The sequence below is a fragment of the Nicotiana attenuata genome, chromosome 7 (assembly GCF_001879085.1).
Source record: "Nicotiana attenuata strain UT chromosome 7, NIATTr2, whole genome shotgun sequence".
NCBI lineage: Eukaryota > Viridiplantae > Streptophyta > Magnoliopsida > Solanales > Solanaceae > Nicotiana > Nicotiana attenuata.
This window is the reverse complement of record NC_031995.1, coordinates 69,036,388-69,042,846: the sequence shown is the minus strand read 5'-3', so window position 1 is coordinate 69,042,846 and position 6,459 is coordinate 69,036,388.

Here is a 6,459-nt window from a genome sequence, read left to right as displayed (position 1 = left end):
CATGGTCAACTCTATCAGAACAGAATGTCTAGAGCCTTCAACAAAAGAGTCAAGCCAAGATAGTTCACACCGGGGCAGCTAGTGTTGAAAAAAATCTTTTTGCACCAAGATGAAGCCAAAGGGAAGTTCTCTCCCAACTGGCAGGGTCCATACATGGTTTACCGCATTTTGACAGGAGGAGCCCTCATACTTGCAGAAATGGATAGAGAAGTCTGGCCAAAGCCGATCAATTCAGATGTAGTCAAGCATTACTATGTGTAATCTTTATGCTTTCCTTAGATGATGTAAACTAAACTACGCCTGATCTGATTCCCATTTAAGAGGGGATACGTAGGCAGCCCTATGGGTTCGGTCACAATTCAATAAAAATTTCATTTCCCCCCGCAATTGGAAACTGAGGCAGAATTTTGAGGAGGACCCTCAAAATTCCGAAGTGATTTAAGCCGATCGCCACACAAGCAGCAGTTAGAAATGTCAACCCATCAAACTAGGGCAGAATTTTGAGGAGGACCCTCAAAATTCCGTAGCAGGAGAGGTTGCAATGTCCTGAACTACGTCACAGTCGTCGGTTCATCTAAAAGCTATTTTAATCATACATTTATGTCATACTTTTACAAAATCATGCATGTTTATTATTGAAACTACTTTGTTTAGCAATGTTACCCCAATGATACAGACGGTGTCACCAGATCAAAGACGAACGAGTCAAGCAAAGCCAACGGGGATATGAACTAACCTCCCCCCTAACAAAACTCACAATTTTTCTTTGGATCCAGGCATTAGGATTGCAAAACCCTAAAATATATTGTACGCCCAGGGGACAAACATTGTTAAAAAAAATGCGATTCTCAAAACCGTTGCACTTGCCCACATTTGCTATCAGCACACACCAGTAATGCTCCATAGTCACAATGCTTCCAGTAATCACAATGCGGCAATCTGCTATCAGCTAACAAAACTCCACTGTCTTTTGTTGTTTTATTTCTTGCATAAGGCTACTATTTTGCCTTCCGAGACTAAACGTTGTCTCCATCTGCATCTGCATTGCATAAGTCTACCATTCTGCCTTCCAATTTGCATAAGGCTACTATTCCGCCTTCCAAGACTAAACGCTATCTCCATCTGCATTTGCATTGCATAAGGCTACTACTCTGCCTTCCGAGACTAAACGCTGTCTCCATCTGCATTTGCATTGCATAAGGCTACTATTCTGCCTTCCGATTTGCATAAGGCTACTATTCTACCTTCCGAGACTAAATGTTGTCTACATCTGCATCTGCATTGCATAAGGCTACCATTCTGCCTTCCAATTTGCATAAGTCTACCATTCTGCCTTCCGAGACTAAACGTTGTCTCCCTCTACATTGCATAAGGCTACTATTCTGCCTTCCAACTTGCATAGGGCTACCATTCTGCCTTCCGAGACTAAGCACTGTCTCCATCTGCATTCTTGCATAAGGCTACCATTCTGCCTTCCGAGGTTAAGCTCTACCTCCATCTGCATTCGCATCTTTGCATAAAGCTACTTTCCTGCCTTTCGAGGCTAAGCTCTGCCTCAAATTTACTTCGAAACTAAGCGCTATCTCAAGCACTATATATCTCGCTTTTCTTACGGGCTAAGCTCTGCCTTTCAATTCGCAAGACTAAGCTCTGTCTTGTCCGCATCATGCTACTGCATCCTTCATGGGCTGAAATATCGCCAACTCATCCAAAGGCGTCATCGTTCAGAGGCACCATCTTCATGGCCCGAGAACACCATGTCATGGCCTAAGGATCTCTTTTTATCTTTTGCATATCATTATTCAAAGGCGTCATGGTTCGGAGGCACCATCCTCATAGCCCGAGAACATCATTTCTTGGCCTGCAAATCCTGCACCGAGCAACCCATGGCCCAGGACATCATGGTCTGAGGACGGCATTCCTAACCGTCCAAAGACAGTATTCATAGTCCAACGGGAACTTGCATCATGTTTAAATTTATGCACAGTATATGCTTGTATTGCTTCTATTTGCAGGTAACCCGACGAGCAACGACTATCCCAGTAGGAGAGATCCCGCTCCACTTTTTCCCAGCCATATCAAACCTCACCATTCCCGTAAACCGTTCACTCACCCGGCCCTAGATGTTACGTCCGCTCTTGGGACGACTTCACCGGTATACTTCACCGATGAATCCAGAACTACACATGGACTGATTCCTGTAGAACCGGGGATATGTAGGCAGCTCAGAAGCCAGTGTGTGGCCTAATCTCTCAAACCGTTTCGCTCGGTCAAAATTGGCCATCATTTCTTTATCCGAAAATTCTTTCATCCTTCCCGGGTAAAGAGGGGCAACTGTTGATACCCAATTTTTCCCTATATATTTTAAATATACAAAAAAATACCTTCGAAATAGTATATATATGCATATATAAGAATACACAAGGTTTTTATTATTTTTCTCATAATTTTAAGGGTTTACATTGATTTATTTTCCCCTTTTTTTATCCATAAAATCCCAATAATTATTTCCCAAATTATTGTTATGATGATTTATTCATTAAATCTCTATACTTATGTCAAAATATGGCTCATATATTTTTTTATGCATTTTTATAATTGCATTTTTAAAACTAAATTGCATATAATTGCAATGTTAGCCCTTTTATTGTATAATTATATTTTATATGCATAAAATTGGTCCCTATATATTTAATATGACAATTATATATTTTTAATCATTTTGGCACATTAAAGTATTTTCCAGAAATTACTTATTATTTATTATAATTTAAATAGGGGAAAACTGGCTATTTAAATTATAGCAATTTTGGCATTTCAATTACAGCCTCAATTAAACCCAATGCCTCAGCCCAATTTCACCTGACCCAGACCCTAAACACACCTACCCGACCCAAGGCCCCATCAGATCCTGGTCGTTGATCTTTTAGATCAACGGCCCTCCTTAGCCCTTTCCTTTTTAATTTCTAAACAACCCCTAACCCTAATCATTTTCCACATACCGCCGCCCTAAAATTCTCTCTACTCTCAAACTCTCTCAACCTAACCCTAATCTTCAACCGCCGACCTCCCATCTCCGGCCATCTCCGGTCACCTCTTATCGTCTCTCAAGCCTCCAATGGCTTCTCTCATTCCACGCTCATCTTCTCTGAGGCCTTCAAGGGCCCTAGGCCACACCGACTTGCATCTAGAGTTTTTTATTTGTCTGTTCTTGGCTACTTCAGTGTGATTTCGAGCGAAATCATGATGTACTTGTTACGATCCTGAGATTCTAGACAGGTTCTTTTGTCTCTCTTTGGGTTTCTTCTGAAACCCTGATTTCTACCTACATCTCCTAGATCTGTACAGTTTTAAAACGATTTGAGTTTGTTTCTTTGATCTTTTACACTATCCTAGGAACTCTTTACATGAACCATGCGATTTCAAGCGTTTTTGTCTTCTTCTAAATTAGGGTTTTCAGAACTCTTTTTAAAACTTTGTTTAAACTGATTTTTTATTGTTCAAACTTCTATTTCTTGCATATTTCGACTGATTATGTGAGTTTACTACCTCTTCAACTTTCCTATGTTGAAAGCCCTAATTTTTCTATGTTTTCTCGTTTGATTCTGTGACTAGCCTGTTCTTGTTTGTGTTTCTGTGACTATCTCGCTTTGAATGTGTTTCTACTGAGTTTCTTATGCCTAACTTATGTCACCTCTGTATGTTTGTGCTCATCTTGACTGGTCAATACTGGCCTCTTTGATTCCTGTGTTTGGATATTCCTATCACTCTTTTTATATGCTAAAACTCTCTCTTTGATTGACTCTGAACTCCTTGTTTCTTGGCTTGATTTGAAAACTTCCCTGCAGACTTTCGATTTTCCTGTTTTAACTTGTTTACTTGTTACTCTCCTTAACTTAGTGATTTTGAATCCCTTGATTCCATGATTTACTATATGATGATTCTCGGTTATTTCCATATTCTGCAACTTAATTTTGTTTTCTTACATTATTTGGTTAACCGATATTTTACTAATTCTTCATTAGTTGTTTCCTTAATTAAACCCCTATGTACTTACCCCTAATTGTCTATTCTGTACCTGATGCTCTACTTGATTTCTTTCCTTAAACATTTTCTGCCTATTACCGTTGGTTGATTACCCCTTAATTAAAGGGGTACTTGCATTGATTTGATTCTGATTAGTATTTGGTTCCATAGTTACTATGCTACTATGATTCTTGCCTTATTTTAACTAGTTTTCAAACTAATATATAAATGTCTCTCTTCTACAGTCTTAACACACGAACTCTTGGTTCAAAACTCTCTCACACACTTAAAACTTTTTGCTCTCTTTTGTAATACTTACTACTGCTCTAAATTAGCCGGCTGCAAGCCAGGGCTAACCATTGTGTTCTCCTGCTCTTTCACGGTGTTTGCTATCCTCTTTACTGGTATGTCCTAGTTTCAATTCAAAGTTCCAACAACAATATGATTCTCTTATTATTTTAGTTCATTCTGTTTCTAGTTTTCTTCTATTTGTGGTTTTGCTGTGAAATCTGTAGTTAATATGTTTACATTATTAAGCATGTTGCGAATTTCCCTCCTTTTAGAATCACTGTGTTACCCCCTTTGTTTGTTTCTGGACATTCCCAGACCTTTGCTTGATTATGTGTTTGCAATTAAGTGTTCTATGAATCCCCAAACCCCCTTGACCCCTGTTTGGTTCTGTGACTACTGGTGTACGCGGTGAAATTAGAGGGCCCGATTTCCCGCCATCAAGCCATCTCGAGGAGGTACCGCAAGACCCCGAGGACATAAAGCCACCTCGGGAAGATATCTCGAGAACCCGATAAGATGAAGTCACACCTTAGTCCTCTCATTCGAGGCTTGTCAAGGTACGATTCGAGGCCAAGATAAAGACAAAGGGGGGAAGCCTCCAAAACACGCGGTTGAGTCTGACAGGGCCGGCCTATCCCAAGCCTATGCTGGGGTGTCGAGTCAAGCCATCACATCTCCATATTTCGTAAATTAGATATACACGTATTCGTTACTAAGTTTCCCCTCCTATATAAAGGGGATTCGCCCTACCTAGTAAGGGACTGATGTTGCTCCCACAATTCTGCAAAGTGCAATAATATCTCTCTCTCTCTCTCTCTCTTCTGGCTAAGACTTATTGGCTCTCACTGGTACTGAGGATATCTCGATGTCCTTTGCCTCTATACATGTTCTTCATTTTATGTGTGTTCTTCATCGTACAAACTCAATTTCGGTTATAAATAGCTTCGTTCGATTGTATCTCTAGCTGTTATACTACTCCCGAGTGTCCCCGACATCCCGAGCTCGACCTCGAGGTCAACCTCGAAGTCCCAATCAACCAAGCTTATGCCCGGGTAGCAGGCCTTTTGGTTCGGTCGTTACCTCGTTTATCTCCCGCCCCATCGTTAAAATTCATAATACTAGCATCATCTGCTCTAACAACTAGCTTGGGAATAGATCACGTATTTTTAGAGTCCCGTTTAATAAATTTAATTGTCGTTACCATTTTCACGGTAATCAGTTTGGCGCCCCCCGTGGGGCTAAAAATAATAGTGATTATTTTTTTCTAGTTTCATTGCACAAACGCATATCATCTTTCACACTTTTTCTTGTCCAAGATCCTTTGATTTCAGGTAAAAATGTCTGGCTCGGTGAATAGAGCTGAGAACGAGCGCCTCGAAGATCACGGGGAAAATGGTGTGGCTATCCCGGCCCCCGAAGCACCATTACAGGTTCCCGATAATGCATCCGGACCAATACCAGCGGACACGGACTCATAGGACGCACAGCAAGTCAACGAAACTTCTCACGCCGACAGAAGCGTGCGACACAGCGACCGACAGAAAGTTAGAAAAACCCCAGCCCGGGAAGAACAAGAAGTTAGTCTTCACGATATTTTTGAAATATTGCAGGCACAACAACTGGCCGTTGCTCAGTTGCAAAGCCATCCGAGGGCCCCCAGCGTAGCAACACCGGAGACAGCTTCCCCTGACGAGCGCACCATCACTCACGCATGCACGAACAAAAGCAGCAACTTTCAAGATGTCCCCACTGCAGAAACATACGCTGATGTCGTCGAAGCAGCAGCAGCGAAAACCGACAAGTCGGAGGCCGAACAAAGAAAAGAAGAAACACCACAAGAAGTCGCATCTTGCTCCCTGATAGGACGAATGAGATCGCATCTGGCTTCGGATGAACAGACAACCCTGGCCTTTGCTCGAGGTTTAAGCAGAGCATACCCGCCGACTCCAGGTCATTTCGAACGATGTTTAGCCAGATGCCCAGCTGAGATTTGGCCATGCATCCGTACCCAGCACCGACCACTAATCGGGGCTATGAGCGGCCATTCAGAATCCTCTACAGAAACAACACACCCAAGCAGGCCTTCCACAAAGAAACTAATGCCGAACGGATGGAGATACCATCCATGCGCCGCTAATGGGA